Here is a 22458-nt window from a genome sequence, read left to right on the forward strand (position 1 = left end):
AGGGCGATCGATACCAGGCGTCTGGAGACGGCTGGAGGGCCATCAGAACTCCCCTCCTCCTGGATCCTTCAAGTGGCCACCCTACCACCTGGGATCTTGGTGCCTCGATGTCGGGGCCTTGCTGGGACCGCGGCCAGGGTCGGGCCGAGGCCACGTGCTCGGGACGTGAGGGCCCAAGATGGAGTCGGGCCTGAAATGGCGGTCCGGGGTGGTGGCTGGACCGGCAGGGTTGGGGCGAGCAGGGTTCGCCGGGTTCCAGGGGGGAGAGCCGTGGGTTGCCAGTGGGCTGCTCTCGTTGAGAGTTCATGGAAGGTAGTTTCAGGGGGGCAACAGTGGGTCGATGTAGGGCCGATGTTGTCCAGGGCCCGCCATGTGGGAGGGGTAGGACCACGCCACGAGGCCGTGTCCAACACCACTGGATTCAAGCAAGCCTGGCTGAAGACGGCTGAAATGCCAGAAACCGGTCCTAGGAAGCTTGATTCCGGTCCAGGGAAGGCATGGCTTGGCAGTTCGGGCTGGAATGTTCCTATGAGGCACAGGGTCAGACTGATTTGCATATGGCCATGTCTGAACTGGGGTGGCAGAGTGGGCTAAAGAACGGTGATGGATTAAACCCAGATCTGTTGACTGGGTGTGAGTGTTTGATTGGTTCAGATGCTCCGTCCATCACTACCACTTTTATACCGCATATATAACTAGGCAGAGCCGACACTGGCGATATATGGACGAGACATGCATGCTTTTCATTTGAGACGCAGTTTTATATTGGACGTGCCTCATGGTTTCTTTCATAGAGGGATGTATAAGCCTACAGGCTTTCTACCTGGGGGAGGGACCATCTAAACCAAAGTTAATGAATATGACCCAATAAGGGTGAAGGTAACTGAAACTGCTCTTGCCAGTTCTATTGCTGGCTTTTTTGAACATGCACATTTTTTATTCCAGCACTCTTAATTGTCCAGATTCCACAAACATTTCAAGTAACATAAACTGAAAATGATCAATAACATTTCCGAATTTATTATCTGAAAGAGCAAACTACTGGCATTTGTAGGGAGGATTTGATTTCATTTGATGGTGGGTTGACTTGAATCGACGTGAGTTGACTTGGGCTGAGGTATTACAACTGAGGGAATAGAGGGACTTGGATTGGGATTTGTAGCCACAACTGTCTTTAATATAGATGTATAGATAATTGAGGGTTATGATGGTGCTATTCCTTTGACCTGTGTAAATGTTTCTCTCCAGATAAAGTTCAGAAGGAGTTGTCCGCTGTCTTCGGTGAATCTCAGGTCATTCACTATGAGGACCGAAAGAGGGTTCCATACACCAATGCTGTAATCCATGAGATACTACGCATAAGCAGCATTGCATCCATTGGAATGATTAGGCAGACTACGAAGGATATCTCATTGCAAGGGTTCAAAATTAAGAAGGTATGTATGAATCAGCATTGACTGACAAAGGGGAATATTCACAAGAACTGACGCATCAGCAATGATGCATCAGATTTCTTGTTTCCTGCTGCAAATACCCTAACTACGTCATGAATGTGCTGTATTTACAATACAGTGCTCCATGGTGCAAAGATTCACGGATGCATCAGAAATTCTGAGGCATATTTTGACTCTAAAGTGACGCATTGCTGGAGTTGGCCGTAAGACTGACGCAACTCCAGCAATGCATCAGAAAACAGAGGCAAGTCCAATGTTAAAAGCCCTGCGTCAATCCTTATGCCTGGTTTGAAAAGGCGTAGGGATTTTGACGCAGTCAAGTCATAGAGTGACATAGCGCAAAATGGTAGATTTTACTGCTTCAGTTGTATGTGGCTTTTAATGTGGGCATGCCTACCCTGCACACATTATACCTGGTGCAGGTATAATGCGACGCAGGCCTCTAAAAACCGGCGCATTGGGCCCAATGCATCAGTTGGTAAATGTAGAGCACTGTGGAGAACTGATTGCTCCACCGCTGCATTAAAAAAAATGAATGGCTCTGTGTCAGCACTAGCTCCTTGTAAATATGCTCCAAAGTAGGAGGTAGAGTAGGATTTGTCATCTGATAAATTACAGATATTATTATATTGTGAGGCAAGATAACACAGAATACAAGGTCCGCTATCAGAAAACATTCTGACAGAGGGTATGAAACAGACTGTGAAGTATCTCTCACCAAGCAAGGTAAACAAAACACATTGTGGGTATACAACCTTTACCACGCATTTTTTACCACGCAATACCATTACAACGCTGGCATTACAACGCAAACCATTACAACGCATTGCACTGGGGGGCGCTCTAGGATAGGGAATAAGTTTAATTTTCTATCCAACACCTTCCCTAGTGTCCACGGGGACTGGAGTTGGAATAGAAAATTATACTTACCACTATCCAGCACCTCTAAGCGCTATACGTTGTAAAGGTATGCGTGGTAAAAACCGCGTTGTAAAGGTATGCGTGGTAAAAGTATGCGTTGTAACATCATACATCCCACATTGTGTGACAGTAAGTGAAGAAGACAGTGCCTGGCTTATCCAAGGGAAAGGAACAGATAGAGCGGTGTGTATTGTAGAAGCAAAAAGTGGAGCAGGGCGAATGGGAAATATCAAGAGGAGAACAAGAATGAAGGGGAATAGAGGGATTTTCTGTACAGTGTAGAAAGTGACACAGGACGGAAAAAAAGCACAATGAGCAAATAAAAGGAAAGAAAATGCCATTGTAAAGTCGAAATCACTAAATTTTGTTTCCTGAACTGCAATCCAGGATTAGTAACAGGCGGATTACCCATAGCAGAAATTCTCAACTACTAGAGTTACAATTACTCATGAAATTAGAAGTATTCAAAATCCCATTCAAAGTTTTGTTTGAAAACACTTTTTCACCCCCAATTGTTTGTTTATGCACTTGAAAGCTTAGTGTAGGTTTGAGGGATGTTTCCCTTGCAGGTGTTCTATTGTTCCATTGTCTATAAATCATTGTTTCAGGACCTAAATATTACCATATTACCACTGGTTACACCTTTGAAATTTTATTTGAGCTTCCTCTGTACTGTCACCCTAACACTGGAGTGCAGAGAATGTTAATTTGACATCAACAACAAAAGAGTGTTCCTGTTCTGTTTGAGGTGGAAAAAAGCACAGAGCACAAGGAACCAACAAAGCCCATTTAGTTTGTTAGGAAAGCCCTCACTCACCGACCTGGTCGGTGACTTGCTTCATCATCGGGCCCCACCGGGTGTGACCGAATGTCACCCCGGTGTGCTGCGACGCCAGAATTACTGCGGAGCTGGTCTTGTGAGGGTGGGAGGGCTATGTGAAAAATTACGTGAATAGTGTGAAGTGGTGACTTAAAATTGCCTTGTATGTATCAAAAAATTAATTTAATCAAAGATCATCAAGGACAAAGTTAAAAAATGTGATGGTGAGTAGGGCCAACTAATTGAATGGTCTACTCCCACTAACATTAAGTGACAACGTGAATGGTCAACATGAACATGTTTCAGCCGGTGTGGTATAATTAACCTGGCATTCGTCAGGACCTAGAGTGTAAACCTCGGCGGTATGGGCACTCTAAGGCCCACCCAACCAGAGGACTTGAAAGTTAAAAAGTCTGTGAAGTGCAAAAAACAAGGGAGGCGGGCTTCACCACCCGAAGGTAGGACGCACACACCTCCTGTCTCTAAAGTTTAGAGACAAAAAATAAAAAGCACCTGCGGGAATTAAAAACAGACAAACAAAACAAGACAAACAAACAATTAGAATATTTTGTCGATAGATTTAGCCGATTCAAGCTAATTACTTGTGCTCAAGGTGCCAGGGTGCACAACTCATACATAATAGCAGAGGTGCGTGGCTCTGCCTGTGGCTGAGATTAAAAGGTAGGTAGTATAGTTTATACAGTGACACTCTCATGGTAGATTGCCAAGTTGCAGAATCTAGCGGTGTGAGTGCGCAGGGGGGGTAAGATGGGTGAAAAAGGAGGCGAATGGCAGTGAGAACATTCAAGCAACACTAAATCACTCTGCGATCAATGGGCCAAATGGCCAGTGACCAATCAACAAAAAAGCAGCAAAAGAGGTGAGAAAAGGTAGGTTCTCACTTCACCAGGGATGAAAATCCACCCCATAGACCGCGGGAGGGAGGGGACGGCGCATTTGGCACATCCTAAAAGGGAAGCATAAAATGGAGAGGAAAGAGGGACAAAACCCAGTCAGCAAGCAGTAACAGTACTTAGCTTAAATGGTCCTTTGCACCCAGAGTAGTACTCACGCCCACGACGCCCGTCTCCTGCAGGTACACCTATTCAGCCCTCGGGACCGGGTCTCGTCGATCCGGATTTGGAGAGTGTGAGCGGTTTTATGAGCCTCCGGTAAGGAAACCCGCGTTCGCGCTTCCGGGAAGGGAAGCGTGCGTACTGCGCATGCGTGAAAAAAGTGGCAGAGGACTAGACCGGGAACCTCTTCCGGTAGAGGATACTCACTTCCGGAACGGAGGCGCTGTTTGACGCGCATGCGTGCCTGCTCGGCTCTCCTGGCCGAAGCAATTGAACTCGGTTAGTGGTGATTTTTGTGCGCATGCGCCGGAGTTGTGGGCCAATGCGGGGAGAAGTAAACAAAGTGGAGTTTGTTGTGGTGCGCATAGGGAGTACCCATAGATTCGGAATAAGGCAGAAATGGCCCATGGGTTAGAAATGCAGTAACGAAGGGGATTACAAGATAGCCCATATGAAATGAGTTGGATATTAATCTTATAGGTCTAACTTATATTAGTTGGATAATTGTAAGACACAATCACCACAGACAGAGGGAGTTATTCGGAACAGATACGAGTCTGGGGTTTTTTTTGGCATTATTTGAGGACAGAGCCCCAAGGTATATCGTCATTGAGGCCATTGATATGAGTGCCCAGGCGGTATACCCAACGTTGTTCCTTTTCAAACAATCTCTCAGAGATGTTGGTGCCCCCAAGGATTTGTTCAATCACAGTCCATTTTAGATCGTTGGTGGTGTGATTGGTTTGGAGAAAGTGATCACTCATTCTTGTCGTCGCTTTTTTGCACCTAATGTTGCTTCTATGTTCACATATTCGTTGTTTAATTTTTCTGGTTGTCATGCCCACATACCGAAGTGAGCATGGACATGTGACAAGGTACACAACATTTATGGAATTGCAGTTAGTATGTGCTTTTTGCCACCATATTTTCCCGGGTTCAAGAGTCAAAGATTTTGTAGGGGCTGTCAGGTGACAGACAGAACAGTTTGAGCAGGGGAAGTGGCCTGTCACTTTGGGTAGGTTCCATGCATCAGTGACACTCCTCATAGGGGTTGCGTGTAGTTCTTTGGGTCTGGTGTGGACCAAGGCATCTCTGAGGCTGTGCCCTTTCTTAAAAGAAAACAGTGGTTTCTGCCAATCCTTCTTGCGATAATTTTCCAATTCTTGTTTATTGATTTCTTCATTTGATTGGATAATGCACTGTAAGTGGTTACACAAGTTAAGGGGACTTCCGTTGTTGTTTTTATGATGGGTTCTAAGAGGGCTTCCGTGGTTGGTTCCGTGCCCGTTTGAAACCTTTGTTGAGCAGGTGACTTGGGTAACCTCTTTGTGCCAGCTTGGTCGTTAGATCAGTTGATTGACGTTTAAAATCAACTATATTGCTGCAGTTCCTGCGGATACGTAAATATTGTCCGTACGGGAGATTCTAGGTCAGGCCTATCTTTTTATGTGCAGGGTCTCCGCCACAAGTTTGGGGTCTCTGTAGTCATAAAATAACTTTTAGCAAAATTAAACTCATATTTTGTTAATACCAAAAAATAGTAAACTTCAGAGTCTCCGCCACAAGTTTGGGGTCTCTGTAGTCATAAAATAACGTTTAGCAAAATTAAACTCATATTTTGTTAATACCAAAAAATAGTAAACTTACACAAAAGTGAATCACACCCTTTATGTCCAAAGGTAGGGTTTTGGGTGTGAATGCTCACAATAAAATCAATCAATGGAAATTTTTTATTGATCTTCTAAGACTTAAATTAATCATCACTGAGTGTAAACCCTTCATTTATTTTTAAAGACGTAGTTTATTCGTTTTTTGTACACAACATGGAAAACTGTGGTATATTTCACATTACAGTTATCATATCATTTCTCAGAGTCAAATGTTTGCCCCCCGCTCTCTAATCTATAACCAGTATGATCATATGTCAATTCTACACAATCAATTCTCCAAACTAAAACCACTTCTCTTAAAAAAAAATGAAACCCCTCAACTTCACACTCAAACTTACACCCCCCCTCTGCCCTCCCTAATCCTCCCCCATCACCAACGCACATACCCCATTTTATCCCCCTTGTGGTGCGTATATTGGAGTCTCCATTTTCGAAATAGTGTAATGTACCTGTCCTGCTACAGGGCTAGTCTCAGCCATCAGTGTCCTCCACCCCCTCAGCCCGAGGGCCATAATCTCGTAATGCTTGCACTAACATCTCCCACTCTGTTGTAGCTTCTAATTCTCTGTCATTGCCCCGCCTACGCGCCATTTGATAGCGTAACGCGCTCTCGCTGGTGGCCCATTTAAAAAATTCGCCCTTCCACCGCATGTACCTGGGTCCTACCGTTGCTTTCCAATGCCTCGTGATTTCTCGCTTCGCCAACACAAGCCCCATATCCACAAACTTGCTTGTGATCTTATTCTTGGACATGTGGGGGAACCAGTGTTGTATGCTGGTGGCCATATCAATCTCTAACTCCCTCTCTGTAATGTCGTTCAGGGCGTTTCCTACTTCTTCCCAATAATGTTCCAGCGTAGGGCATGACCATAACATATGTTTGATTTCCGCCCCTACCCTCGTGCACCTAGGGCAGGCGGCTTCAGACACCCGAAAATGCTTCTGGATTTTTCCTGGTGTCATGTATGCTCTGTGCAGTACATAGAAGTGTATGAGCTGAAATCGTGCATTCCTCGAGCTCTTCCAGGCCCTTCTCACAATCTGTGTCCAGGTTGCTTCTGGGATGGGTTTCCCCAAATCCATCTCCCTTTTGGCTTTTAATGCCTCCAAGAGAGCTAACCCTTCATTGAGCATCCTGGAGTACAAGCAAGTGACCGCCTTGAAAGTCCCCGCCTCCATCATTGTATATTGGCAAGCCATTGATGTCTTAGGTTCCACCTGTCCCTCCCGCCAGTGCGCTTGTATCGCTCTCGTCGCTTGTATCGCTCTCGTCAGCGCCGCATGCAACAGGAACTCTCCCCTCGGTAAATCAAACCGCTCTAGTAGCATCTGGTAGGGCAACATAGTGCCGTCCTCATAGAAGTCTCCCAACACCTGTAGTCCCGCTTCTTCCTAGGCCTGCAATCGCGACCAAACCCCTCCGTGTGGTAACGCCGTCACCATGCCCAACGGGATTTCAGGTGCGTATGAGTGGAGTACTCCCGCTCTACGCTGGGATCGATTCCAGCAAAGCCTGAGTGTTTTTTCTTCTGGCAGGAGCCCCCTAAGGTCTAGCTTCTGTTGCAGCGTTATAAAAGATAAGAGGTGGCGCTGTATTCCTGTGCCTCTCTTATGATCGGGTCCCCTAAATTCTCGTGCCACTTCTTGCGTAAAGATCTGTAATTGGGCCGCCAGATAATACAGCTCGAAGTCAGGGACTGCAAACCCGCCCTCTGCCTTAGGGCGTATGAGCGTCGCCAATGCGACTCTCCGTCTGCCTATCCCCCATAGAAAGGATACTATGAGTGATTTCAGTGTTTTAAACATGGAGCTCGGTATCCACACCGGTAATGTCCGAAAATAGTATAGGAAGCGAGGGAGCGCTATCATCTTCAGTAGGGCTATTCGACCCATCACCGATAGTGGGAGGGCAGACCAAAAATCCATGCTGCCCTTCAACGCTCTCACCCCGCGGCCCACGTTACCCTCCAACATATCCGCAGACGTATGATAAATAAGCACTACCAGGTATTTGAAGCAGGTGGGCTCCCATCGCATCTGCCAGATCGTGGTGGGCCGGGGCTCCCCCCGTTTCACCGGGAACATACACGTCTTAGACCAGTTAACCCTCAGGCCCGAGATAGTTCCAAAATGAGATATCAAGGCCTCTGCTCCCATTAGAGCGTCACCAGCATTCTCCAGGAAAAGGAGCATATTATCTGCGTATAACGACACATACTGTTGACCAACTCTTCCCGCAAGTCCCCCTTAATGGGCTCCCGTACGAATCGCGATCGCGAGGGGTTCTACCGCTAGGGCAAACAATAATGGGGATAGCGAGCAACCCTGCCTCGTTCCTCGTTCTACCGAAAATTGCGAAGATATCAGCGCACCCACTCGCACTCGAGATACCGCCGATGTGTACAAGATCTTTGTCCATTGCAGGTAAGCATCGCCCAGGCCAAATCGCCTCATTACTTTATATAGATACTCCCATTCTAGACTGTCGAACGCCTTCTCTATGTCCACTGATAGTACCACTGGCTGGCGCGCTTCAGGGTGGTATTCCTCCAGTATTCGTACCAAGCGCCTAATGCTCGTGGTCGTATTCCGCGTTGGGATAAAGTCGGCTTGATCTTCATGCACAAGCTCGGTCATATAAGGCAGGAGCCGGGTCGCTAAAATGCTGCTCAGTATCTTGTAGTCCATCGTCAGCATCGATAGCGGCCTATACGAGGCTGTATCCTCACTCCCCCTCCCCGGTTTCAACAAGGGGATCACTAACGCCTCACGCATGGACTGGGGCAGTCACCCTGTCTTCTTAGCCTTCTTGTAGACTTCCTGAAGTCTGGGCGCCAGCTGGTCAACATATTTCCAATAAAATTCGATGGGGAGCCCATCTAACCCTGGGGTTTTATTGCGGGCCATTTGCTTAATGGCCCCTCTGATCTCCCCTATTTCTATGTCTCTATCTATTTCTATCGCCTGTTCCTGCTCCAATTGCGGTGGGTTCACTCCCTCCAGGAAATCGTCAATGGCGAGGTCACCGGCTACTAATTTACTCTCATAAAGTGCCGCATAATAGCGCCTGAAACATTGCAGTATCTCGTCCTGGGTGTAAACCTCACCGCCGTTTTCCGCTTTAAGAGCTAGTATGGGGGAGCTTCTCTTCAGAGGATTGGCAAGCCAAGCCAGTAAGGTACCTGCCTTATCTCCCTCCGCATGAGCCCTCATCGCGTAAGCCCTGAAGTCAAAGCTACGCAATCGCTGCACTTCTGCAGCTACCGCTTCCCTTGCCGCACTAACCTCTTCCGGTAGTTCGGTACGGCCCGGCCGCCGTAGCTCCGCCTGGTGCAGCTTATCGTCGGCCACGGCTAAGTCAGCTAACAGGACCTTCCGTACCCCCACGTGTTTCCCTATGCAGAGCCCTCGCAGGACCACCTTAAAGGCATCCCATTCCATGGCTCGTGACTCCGTCGTACCAGCATTTTCTGCAAAATAGTGGGAAAGTCCCTCCCCTATCGCCGCCTGAAACAACGGGTCATCCAGCGTTTCGGGGCGCAATCTCCATGTGGGGACACAGGAGATTCCGTTCATCCATTGCACAGTGGCCAATAGCGGGTTGTGATCCGATAACGTTCTGGCCAGGTATTCCGTCTTAACTATTCCCTGCAGTACCGCGGTCGAGCACAGCACCGCATCCAACCTCACGTGCAGCTCATGTATTCCAGAGAAATATGAGTAATCTCGGGCTCTCGGTGCTGTGCGCGCCAAACGTCTACCAGTCCCCAACGCGTCTGCCAATCAAGCCTTCCTTTGGTCAAGCGATGCACAGGAGAGTCGGGCAAGGGGGGGTGTGATCTATCTAGGGAGACGTCCGTAACAGAGTTGAGTCTCCCCCCATCAGCAAGGGGCACGCGAGATAATGTGCCAATAAACCAGATACTCTTGCCAGAAAGCCCAACTGATCTGTATTTGGTGCATATATACTACACAAGGCATTATCTCTACCCTTCAATTTACCCTCTATGGCTACAAAACGGCCCTCAGGATCTACCAGTTGTTTGGACAGCTAAAAGGGGACCCCCGCCCTAATCCAGATTAACGCTCCCCTAGCGAAAGCCGAGTATGCGGTACTATACACCTGGCCCCTCCATCTACGCTGCAGCGCTACACTTTCCGCTTTCGTTAAATGTGTTTCCTGGAGCAATGCGATGTGTACCCCCCGGCGAACCAAATATGCGTGGATCTTGTGACGCCGTGTCATGGTGTGCAGCCCTCTCACATTCCAGGTCACACATCTTAAATTAGCAGTATCAGCCATTTTCCCAGTGCTCCACACACAATTGTGACCTCGGCTTCAGGCTGGCATAGGTGATTACCCTACCCCAACTTCCCCTCACGCAACCCCTTCCCCCCTTCCAAGAACATCATCTTACATCTAGTCCCCATCCAAACCATAACTCCTAACACAAAACTACTAAACCTCACAGCAGTGGCTGTAGGCATGCCTTAAGGGCAGTGAGGGGGAACTATGCACCAGCGTGGAGCTGCCTACCTTTTCAGACCCCATGGGGCAACCGAGCCCATCTTGATCAAAAGCGTCAGGTATCCTCTCACCCCCCAAACCCCATGCAGTTACATCCCCCAACCTGGACCCAACCAGGAGTTCACCCCAGTTTTAGCTCCTCCTCCCGGGCCCGCTTCCAGGTCCATTTACCCCTCATCCAGCATCCCTTCCGCCGTTTCCGGAGTCACCTTCGGTAAGCGTTCACTGTTCGTTTCCAAATGTTCTGAGTCAGATCGTTTTCCTTCCTCCTCCGAGTCTGTGCCCTCCAGCAATGGGGGTCCCAGCGCACCTGATAATGTGGACACCACCTCCAGTACTCCTCTCCTCTCAGCTGCTGTTTGGGACGAAGAAGGCTTCTTCAGTCCTCTCCGTCTGCTCCTGTTTCGTCGTGGCTTCGGCAGTGGGCGCCCCTCTGGGGCAAGCAGTGTGCCATTTCCAGCCCCCTCTTTTCCCGTCTTGCATAGCTCCAACCAGGCAGCGGCATCATCCGGAGTATCAAAGAACCATGTTTTATCGTCCACTATAACTCTGAGCTTGGCTGGAAAGAAGAGGGTGTACTGGATACTCTCATTGCGCAATTCCCTCTTAACGGCCAGAAAAGAAGTACGCCGGCATTGGGTTTCATATGTGTAGTCTGGAAAGATGTTGACTCTACTGTTGTCCACCTGGAATGGTCCGTCTGTGCGCGCCTTCTGTAATATGAAGTCCCGGTCTCGAAACTGCAACAGCCGGGCTACCACCGGTCACGGTGGTCTCCCCTGTTGCGGCGGCCTCGCTGGTACCCGGTGGGCTCTCTCTAAAGTGTAGAAGGAGGACAGGCCTTCTCGTGCCACCACCGTCCAGAGCCAGTCCTCCAGATACTGTACCATATCTGATCCTTCAATTTTTTCCGGTAGACCTACGACTCGGATGTTGTTTCTCCGATTTCGTCCTTCAGCATCTTCCGCTCTCTTTTCCAGGGCGGTAACCCGTTCCATCATATTTGCTATAGCAGCTCCGAGGTCTTTCGGCGCCGGTTCAATAGTTTGTAGTGTGCCTTCTACCAGCTTAACTCTGTCCACCAGTTTCCCATGGTCAGCTTTCAAAAGCCCCAGTCCCTTTGCTACCTGGGAAATGTCCTGCTGGATCGCTGTTCGGGACTCAGCTATGGCCGTCAGGATTTTGTCCAGTTGTTGTTGGAGTCCGGGGTCTCGCACCAATTCAGTGTCCGCACTTCCTTCCCATTCTGGAGGTTCTCCCTCAGTAGAGGAGTGTGCTCCGCCTCTGCTCCCTTTCAGTTTCCCCATGGTCGGACTTGGCCGATGCAAGTGGTGCCCGCACCACCTCAGCGGACGAGTTCAGGATAAGACGCCCAAGGAAGCCACCAGCGCCCGCAATTTCCTGGCACCATCAGCTCACCTTACAACGGTGCTGGACACCACAATTCAACGCCAGCGGTCACCGTGAATCACCGTTGGAATGTCTGTGGTTGTTACGAGCAACGGCCCCCACGTCCCTCACCCTGTCAGGGCCCGCCGATCGGTTCCCCCTTGTACCAGCAGCCAGGGCAGAGACCCTTGTATGACCAAGTCTCTGGGTCGCAGCTTTGTCAGGCGGTTAGCGCGTTTGACCCCCACCGGTCCTCCGATTAAGCGGACATTCTTGCCGAGTGGAATGTTCTTCCTGGCCTACCGCAACCTGCCGGGTCCCGAGATCGTATGGGCCCCGGTCCTTCCACAGTCCGTCATCCGTCTGTCCCCACAGCGCATCCAGGTGGGCCCCCCCCGTCGTTCTCCAATATCACCCTGTAGTACTCGGGGGGTAGCGGCACTTCTTGCCAGTTCTAACAGAGGACGACCCGGGCGCTCTGTGTGAATCTCCCACTGCTGGGCGCCTGTGCTCGCCCTGCTCGAGCTGTCCCGGTGATCTCAGCTAGCAGTGGTCATTCAACAGTACAATCCAATATGCTGTTGGGTACAGGGGTGCCTGACAGCAGTCGCCGGTAGCTCACCGCACTTAGGGATCTGGGGTTCTGCACGGTGCCAGGCTCTGATCACTGGAGCCACTAGTTGGGTTCCCGGGTGTGGTGCGACTCGGGGTAGTCTCCCCAGCGTCCAGGCGGCCCTACATCAAGTGGCTGCGGGGCCCTCGCGAGGGGGACACTCTCCTTCTCATCAGCAGGGGATGGTGTGCTGCTCTGATGGATCACCTCTTGAGGGCCCGGCTCCTGCTCTCACTCGCTGGCACCCTCGTTCCTGTTCTTGGCCCCCCGGTTGCGCAGCTACAGCGCAGATAGCACTTGCCTCCCGTCTCACAGTCAGCGATGCCCCGCCGAGATGACAGTATCCACCGGTCACCGCTCCGGGGGGAGAGGAGGGAAGGCAGGGCTCCCGGCACACCGCCCGCACCCCTCGGCTCCGCCGGTAATGATGTCCTTCCCTGCTTCGCCCACGGCACTTTTCACGATGTCGGGGGACGAGCAGCCGACGCCTACAGTGTCTAACCCCTCCGGTGTGGCCCTGATCGTTCACTTCAGCACGCCTCCGCTCCGGGCTCCCTTTGTTCTATGGAGCCGCCACGGGCGCCATCATGGGAGCGCCCCTCGCAGCAACCCGGTTGTCTGTTTCCGAGCATCGGCAGGTCCAAAGGCCGCATGTCCCTGCCGATTTGCGGGTCCCTTCCTCTACCGCTGCGCTGGAGGCGGGGGCCCGATTATCGGTAAAAGAGGATAAACTGGGGGCTCGGTTGCGGAGCTCCCCACTCAAGCAGCCTCCATCATCAGCTGCAAGCCACGCCCCCGAGTGTAAACCCTTCATTAAACCATTTTCTAATAGTCAATGTATTTAGTTTTACATCTTTCAGTGCTTCAGACCAATATTGGCATAACATGTTTTTATCTCCCATTGAGACAAGGATTTCTAATATAATCTAAAGAGTACAAAATTCCTTCCTATCTCAATGACCTACTATGGCAGATTTACTGTCTTTCAAACTTTAAATATTTTCTCAAAATGTATCACTCTTACTCCTACTATTGAATTGCAGGTGTTCTAAATCCCTTAAAACATGTTTATAATGGAGTCCTTTATTAGCTTAAGAAAATTGGAAAGGGAAGAGCTGGAGCTGTGGCAACCAAGCATTCACAACCCCATCAGCTTAGCTATATCTCCAGGGGCTTTTATCTGTCTATGAACTGATTTATTGACAAGGTATCGCTTGGACCTCTTTCACCTCCTGCTTGCCTTCCCCAGGGGGTGCAGTAGAGGACAGCAGCTTGCATCCTGTGGCTGCTACAATGAGTCTCAACAGGATATGCTACATTTCATTTTTTATTTTTTTTTATTTTATGAGGTTCCGAGGAAGTCTTTTTTAGTCCCTATTTTAAAGAATCTGAATTTTCCACAGACGCGCCCACCTCCCCTGTATCTACAACTTCTTAAGGATGATTGTATTTTCTCTGTTGTGTGTTATTAAAAATCTGTGCTGAAGTCCAGGGCTTGTTTTAATTAAAAAAGTTTTGTGTGTTCTGTGCTTATGGTTACCATCTTTAAGTTTTATCCATTTTTATAAAATAGGACTATTTTATTGAGGGAACTAATCTAAAGCGGAAACTTGTTGATTTATGAATTGTAATTTGATGCCACCAAACAATCGGATATATGGTATAACATCATTTTACAATGTTTAATGGTGCTGATCTTTTACAATTCTATAACACCTCGTGGTTGTGTCACTCTGTTTTATGGCTATTATGTTACAGTCAACCATGGGACTATTGATGATAAATTGTGCTTCTATTCTGAATATTTTATTATTTTTATGTTTGTCAACTTTTATGGTTTTATATTTCAAAAACCGAATAAAGTTCATATTGATTGAAATATAATGACTGGGTATGTATTAGGCAATTTGGGAATGAAGGATGATTTCAATTTGAACCACTGTCTGTAGAGTGAGTGTCTTTAGTGCTTAGGCAATATCATTTAGATTTGTGTGCGACAACTCTTTTTGAGGTATTAGTGCTTGCTCTTTCTTTCAGTTCTGTATGATAAATTCATGTGTAGCTTTATTTATTTTTTTCATTATCAGGATCGTAGGTGGTATAATTTTAAAAAATAAGTCTTCAATTCCAGTTTTTTAAATGTAATAGATAAATTGCAAATTAAAGAAACTGACCTGCTTGAATGGTGTGGAAGCTAACCCGTTATTATGTGTTAGTCTTTTTGGTTAGGATTATGTAAAACAATTAATTAAGCTTTGAAGTTGTAGTCATCCCTACTCTGTGCTCTGTGGTGTCTTTCTGTATGTTTCTTCCTCCCTCTATTTCTTCTCTTTTTCTCTTTCTCCTTGATGCTTGGTTGCTCATTGCAAAAATTACTTTTACACATGTCCGTAAACCAATTGGCTTTATGATTAGTTATAAAAAGCCTAAATCTGTTGAATAAGTATACATGGAATGAAGTGATTAACAGTATTTATCATTGGGGTTTATCGAAAATTGTAAGTCATCAAAATAAATTCTCTTATAGGTATTATATTAATTGTTAAGAGGGACCCTAGTCTATTTTTTTTACCTTAAATGTGAACATTTTGGTCTTGATCCTGTCACTTATGGGAAAGGTTAAGGTCTGTTTTGACATTTGATTTGACCAGTGGTTGACCCACAGGTCGATTTAGGTGTGAGGTTTAAACATCAAACTTCACTTTTAGAGGTGGGTGAAATATAGCATTCCATCTGGGGAATTGGCAGAATTTTGGCAACTCCACATTACTATTGTAACGCCGAGTTCCGGCCAAATTCTGCCAATTGACGCATGGTGGAATTTTTTCAGCACGCAGACCCAGGATGGTAAATTGAAGGGCACAAGCAAGATTTTGTTTTCCCTAGCGCAATTTCAGGGTGCTAGGAGGATATCTGGCGAGGTTTTTTCTGCGGGATGGTCGGGACTGTCGCAACTGTTTCCAATCAGAAGCCTGCAGCTTGAGGAGAAAATGTACACAAGTGGCTGCAAAATCAAGTTGAGTAGTTGTGCCTTCTGGCGCACCGCGTGGTGCCGTTGGCGCTGATTTTTCAGCGTGGAACACACTCTCTGTGCTGAATTGCAGCTTAACTTGGTTATTTCTGCCCATTGGCAGAATGCCACAGACACCTGCATAGTTTTTCTGTGACTCCGCAGAATTCCGCAGTCAGATTCTGTGAGTTCTGCCCACCCAACCTCTAATCTTACATATGAGGTAATGTATATTCCTTTCAGTTTGGCAAGCAAGTCATATGCACTTCAGCAATTTATTTTTAACATAACACATATGTCTTCCAGAAATTAAAAACAGCATTAAAAATGATATTATTTATTTGTATTTGTTTTTGTATGCATGATCCTCAGGTGAAAGTGAAGGAGCAGTTACGTAATAAAACAACATATTTATGTTTGCACATATGACTGTGTTTCACAATGGTTGAGAGGGAAGCTTAAAATATTAAATGTTAGTGATGTAAATGGGATAATGAAATTAACATAATCATACAGGCAGAGAGCAAGTTAATTTTGTCTTTGATATGTTCAGGAAAACCGAGATTTGTTGTATTTGGATATGTGTGAACGAAGATTGCTCATAGTGAGCAAAGGAATAGTCTTGCGCATGATAAAATGAAACATAACATAACTGTAAAGTTGTGTCCCAGAAATTGAAGTGCATGATCTAATTTTAAAGGAGATGTAGATTTTCAAAATCGTACATTAAGTATTTGGAACATACTGCTCAAATGAAGACTGAAACTTACAAAGATTGTGTTATTGTTGATTGAAAAAGCTTCAGAAATGTGGTAACTATGTGCTTGAAAAAGGCTCCGTATTGGGAGCATCAAAGGCAGTTCCTGCAGGGCTATGTTATATTCTACCTATTGCATATTCCTTTGCATGCCTTTACCAACTTCATGCATTGAAGTGGAATGCCTCTGCACTGTGATGCACCATAGAATGTTGGGTGATGATTGAAGATAAACCACAGTTATGATGGGGCTGAACTACCTGCTGGCTGCTCCTGGTGGGTTCTTGTTCTTGACTTATTCCTGACTACTTAACATCTCAATAAATACCTCTTGAAATACCTCAACTCGGCTGGACTTAATTACTACAGGCATGGATTGTCAAGTATATGCCCTGCAGGAACTGGGTGTGTATGCAGGGGGCACAACACATGCCCCCCTGCATGCACCCCATGGTGCAGAGGCCTGTAGGGACCCTTAACCTCATGGATGCTGAAGACCTCCCTCCCCTGTGCTGGGCCATAATGTTAATGGGTGTGGTCATGACGAGCTCAGCTTGTCATGAGCACCCTAGAGGTATATGCCATGACGAGCTTAGCTCGTCATGAGCATCGAAAGGGTTAATTCCTCACTGCTACACTTTTCATGACGGTTGCACTTCCATGAACCGTGTGGTAGTGAGGAAACTCCCAATATGCTTGGCGGTGCTGTAGTGGCTTCGACCGGAATATTGGAGGCCTCAGAATGCTGCACCACCACCAGGGATTCTGGATCCCTTGCAGCCGCAACGGTCCTGGTGCGGTCCAACCGCCACAGTCCTAATGTGGCGGGCAGACCACCACCACGAGTTTAGCAGACCATTAGACCACTGATCTCGTAAAAAAGGCCATAGACATCGAAACTAAGTTTTAACTGCTATGAGTTTTAAACTGCATGAGAAATAAAGAAACTCTTACTTTTTCACAAAAATTTGCACTAAATACATTTTATTAATTCCATCTTACGGTATAATAAACATATCAAAAATTGTATTCTTTTTTGGAAATCTTGGCATGACACAGGAATTAATTCAATCAACCTTAAATTCCTTAATTAATAAAATATCCCCTCCCCTGTAGTCCAATTTATCTTGAAATTGCCAAGATCCTTAATGGATCAATTCAACTTGTTAGCCCAAAATATTCGAGATTCTATTTCACAGTTACAAACTAATAACATTCCATGGTTGTTTGAAACTAGAACGACTTATTTGTCAAAGGTTCACTTTAAAGAATTGTTGATAGGCATACATATTCCTTGTCCTTCTAATGTTGTAATTAAGTTTAATGTTGAACTCCAATGGGAAAAAGGTTTACAGGTTAATTGGACTGTAACTTGCTGTGACACAATTTGGGCTAAAATACCCAACGTTGTTTACACCGAGCAAACATTATATTTTGTATGTTATAGACTAATAATAACTCCTTTGCCTTTATTGAAAATGTAAACTTGCATTAAAGGATAATTGTTGGTCATGTGATTTGATCCATATGCTATTTAATTGCGTGCAAATTTATATGTTGCCCTTGAGTGTTTGGAAATAAATCAACATTCTTTAAAAACTCTAGATTCATAAGAAAGTCATGCAATATCATTGCTGAAGAAGTTACAAAACCTCCTTGTATATAAATATTTTGAATCTCTACTTAGAAACTTCTATTCATAAAGTACTTCTGGTTCATGCTTACAATGTATTTATTATTTATATTATTATTATTATTATATTGGTATTGAATATTTATGAAATGTTGCTCTTTTTTACATGTTGAACCTATGCAATTCCTTATATTTCTCTTTTCCTTCCTTCTACCTGCCTATCTCATATTTATGCTATATTGAATAGATTCTTTTTCACTTTTAAATTCTTCATATTGATTCACTCAACATTTTTGTTGCTTTTTTTATGATACTGTGGACTTATCTGTTTCAGACTTATCAGCTTTGGAATTATTCTTTTTCCAACATCTGCTAGTTTACTACAGCATCATGGGGTGATACATCAAGAGTCTGTGTTTGAAACTGAGACAGGTGGAGAGTTGTACATTTAATTTCAGTACAATCCATTGAAGTTTATCGAAGAATTGTTCATAGGAGGAATGTGTTGGGTGAGAAACAAGGAAGTGTCTTTGAGCAAATTACCCACAAAAGTGTAGAGGCTCTGTGTTTACTCTCAAATCTGTAAGACATTGTGTCACTACTGCAGAGTATAGTTTTGATGTAGTAAGAGGTATCTTGTCTCAGATGAATTGTTGAAAAGTATATACAAATGAGAAGATGTTTTCCTTTCTTGCAGGGTACTCTCATCATAGCTAGTATTCATTCCACTCTGCATGATCCTGACCACTGGGAGACACCAGGACAGTTCAATCCTGGCCACTTCTTGGATATGGAAGGGAATTTCATTCAAAAGGAGGCCTTCTTAGCTTTCGCTGCAGGTTTGCCTTGCAAATTGTTAGACAATTTACGTTATGATGGAATAATGTCATGTCACTCCTCCTCACATCCTCCTTTGTTCTCTCTACTTTTTGTTTAAGATGATACGGTGGGTTCACTGATTTACCAGATCTTTGATATTAAACTTGTTTTTGTTTATGATTAGTTTGTGATTAGAGTTCACTAAACGCACAGCCATTTGGCTCTCGCGCTTCCTTTAATAAAAGCCCCCGGGTGGGTCGGGTCCTGGGGCACTGTAAATTCATTAGCAGGGGTCCGCAGGGGCCCCTGCAGCCCCGGCAACCGTCACCTCCCCGGGGCTGTCAAAAAAATGCGTGGGGGGGTCCCAATCTCCCCACACAGCCCCAAGGACCGCCACTTCCTCGGGGTTTTAATAAACAACCTCCCCAGGGCCCTATTTATTTTAAAATAAAACCTGTGTCGGGGGCTCAAGCCCCCACATGCCCCGGGGACCACCACCTCCTGTGGCACTAAAAATGTAAATGCGGGGGTCCCTTACAGACCCCCCGAGCCCTGGTTACCACCACCTCCCTGGGACTTTTACAATGAAGGGTGGGGGCCGCAGGCCCCCCTCCTGGATCCCTTCATGGCCCTGGGGAATGTCACCCCACAGGGCCGGCTCCAGCAGTTTCCCGGGGTGGCAGGACCGGGGGGGCATTGGGTCTCCCCCCGCGATCCTCAACGGAATGGGCCGGCCCCAGGGGATGTGGTCCCCGGGGCCGAAATTGGCCTGGGGAGGGGGGCCGCGTAGCCCCCCTCCTTAAAATTATAAAAATAACAGCCAAGCCCTGGGGATGGGGTCCCCTGGGCTAATAGACGCCTCAGGAGGGGAGCCACACAGCCCCCTTCCTTACAAAATACAAATATATACACAAGTGGACTTCATCGTCCAAGCAGCAGTGTGCCAGAACCCGCAGTTGCAGCATGGTGTAAAAAAGGGGCATGGCCTAAGAATAGTGAACAGCCATTAGTACGTGGCTGTTTGTATGCATGCTATTACCTCGCAAGCGTTACTACGCTTGTGGTGTAAAAACGCATACTATTAGTATGCATGCTGTTACATCACAAGCGTTGTTACAACCCATACGTAGTAATTGTATGCGCTATCACCATCATTATTTTCAAGGCGCATCCGTTTCTAGACGCATCCGTTTCCAGACGGGGCAGGAAGCCGGAGCAGAGAGGACCCATGTGAGACAAGAGGGACCACGAGGAGAGAGAGGTAAGTGGGGTTGTGTAGTTTTCAGGGACGTGCAGGGGGTAGTGCTTTGGGTTGTAGTGTTGTGTTTGTGTATTGTAGTCTACAGTAGTGTAATTGTATTTAGGGTAGTGTAGGGGTTGTGAAAGGTAGTGTCTGAAAGTAGGTAGCATACATGAGTGGGGGTAGGGGCAGGGTCGTGCTTTGGGTAGTGTTTTAGGGTTAGGGTAGTTTTGTAGTGTTGGTGTAGTGTAGGGTAGTGTTATAGGGTTTAGGGTAGTATAAGGGGTTGTGAAGGGCAGTGGATCAGTGTAGGGGACGGATTTGGGTAGGGGTAGGGTTGTGCTGGGGTAGTGTATTAGGGTTTAGGGTAGTGTTGTAGTATTTGTGTAGTGTAGTGTATTGTTATAGGAATTAGGGTAGTGGAAGGGTTCGTGTAAGGTAGTGTTTCAGTGTGGGGGAAGGACTGGGGGTAGGGGTAGGGTCGTGCAGGAGATTGTGATTTAGGGTTTACGGTAGTGTTGTGGTGTTTGTGTAGTGTAGAGTAGTGTTTTAGGGTTTAGGGTAGTGTTGGGGGATCATGCATGGTAGTGTTAGAGTGTGGGGTCAGGAATGGGGGAAGGGGGAAGGACATGTAGGAGTAGTGTTTTAGGGTTTATGCTAGTGCAGTGGTGTTTAATTAATGTAAGGTATTGTAGGGTTTGAGGGTTAGGGTAGTGCTGTGATATAAATAGTTAATGGAAATGTGTATAAATAGTGGAAGGAACTTATTTGATAAAAATGACAATATGCTGGTACAATTTAGTTTGAAAAGATATTGCTTTTAAAACATTAAGCAAAAGTCAATCGTTAAAAATAATATTTTATGCATTTAATGTTCATTTTTTAGCTCAGAATTAATTTTTTTTACAGAAAAAAAAATGTTTGATTATTTGAAAAATTATTTAAAAGATGACTGACATAATCATTTTGAAAAAAAGATTGAAATTCGAGAGTATTTAAGAAAATAAGTTGTGAATTTTATTTATTACCAAATAATAAATAAATAGTTGATTTCCTAAATTAATCCCCCACCCAAAACCCATATTTCCTTGTCATCCTGACACAGGGGATTGGTTAATATTTAAAAAAATATATACTTATTACGAGGAAAAAAAGCGTTTCCGTGGCATGCGTAGTAATCAAATGCATTTAAAAAGCATTTTTAGTACTTTCAAAGCAGTAGTGAAATAAAAGCCTGCGCAGTAAAAAACTGCGAAGTAATTGTATTTGCAAAGCATAAACATGCAAAGTAATGGTTTGCGTAGTAACAACATATATTCCCTAGGAACAACTCTCTGCAACGCAACTCTGTGGTGCTTTCAGATAACAATTTTTCTCCCTTTTTTTGCTGTCATCTGCTACTACTTAACTTCACGATTCACAGTGATGTCAGAGTAGTTTCATCATAAAGAGCAGGGAAAAAAAACTATCAACTAGATTGTTAAAAAAACAAAAGGAACACAAATAACACATCCAATGCTATTTCCAATCTTCAAATCTAAGCTTTACTTTGTAATTTCTGTGCACAGTTTCCCAATACGCCTATTAATGTATCAAAAATGTTGCTTTGAAAGCATCCAATATGAATTCCTTAAAGTATCTTTACACCTTCCCACAAAGCCGAATGGTGTATCTAAAATCTTTGTTTCAGAAATATCAAGTATGAGTTGGGTAATTCATAAGGCAATCTTGGTTTCATTTCCAAGTGTGAAATAAACTGTATAATGTCCACTTGTAGTAGTACTTCCAGCTTTAAAAACAATAGCAACTGTTGTAAAAGTTCTTCCAGAAATAGATACTTGACTAGCAACAAAAATCTTTATTTTGGTTTCCACTCTTCTTCCATTTGATCTACAGCGTTGCAGCATTATAATCAAATATTTTCCATATCTTTGTAGGCATAATGTAGATAGCATTGTTGATTTACAACGAGAACACATCATCTCGTGATCAGCCTCTTTTACTAATTTGGAAAATGGTACAGATTTGCAGTCAAGTATTGTTAAAAATAGAAATCGTTCTCTGTCAACTATAGTGCTTGAAGTTAACGCTTTAGCTGCGACCATTATTTTGGCGCAGTGCTGGGTGTTCCAAAGAGTGGGCGGGGCCGCATCAGTCGTTGAGCATTCGCAGCACCAGCCAGGAGGTGCTCCGAACGTTCAGCAGCCGACGGCAGCAGCAATGGGGTTAATGAACACTGTTTACATTTATGTTCCCATTTGTAACTGAGTCCAAATAAATTCTCAATCTGAATTCCTTCATCTTCTAGTACTCAAAGCATAACCAGAAATTCTTGTGCATCTTGTTGTATATTAGCACTAAAAGTTATAGATCCAGTACATGTATCCAACAGTTGGCGAATACCAGAAGCAGAATTCTATCAGTTCTCAATTCTTTCCACAATTTCACCATAAACATCTTCAAGATAAAATATAACGTTTAGAATAACATTACCATAGCAGAGGACCCCAGAAGCATTTTCTAATTGG

General features: G+C 45.5%; 1 pseudogene across 1 annotated transcript in view; it reads left to right on the forward strand.

The window, feature by feature from the left end:
- The window catches only part of LOC144791043 (cytochrome P450 2J2-like), a 155355-nt pseudogene that overhangs the window by 64345 nt on the left and 68552 nt on the right, over positions 1-22458 (forward strand). The window contains exons 7-8 of the transcript XR_013602282.1: positions 1249-1436; positions 18569-18710. The product of XR_013602282.1 is annotated as a cytochrome P450 2J2-like (transcript). The remainder of the gene's footprint in view (positions 1-1248; positions 1437-18568; positions 18711-22458) is intronic.

The sequence above is a fragment of the Lissotriton helveticus genome, chromosome 11 (assembly GCF_964261635.1).
Source record: "Lissotriton helveticus chromosome 11, aLisHel1.1, whole genome shotgun sequence".
NCBI lineage: Eukaryota > Metazoa > Chordata > Amphibia > Caudata > Salamandridae > Lissotriton > Lissotriton helveticus.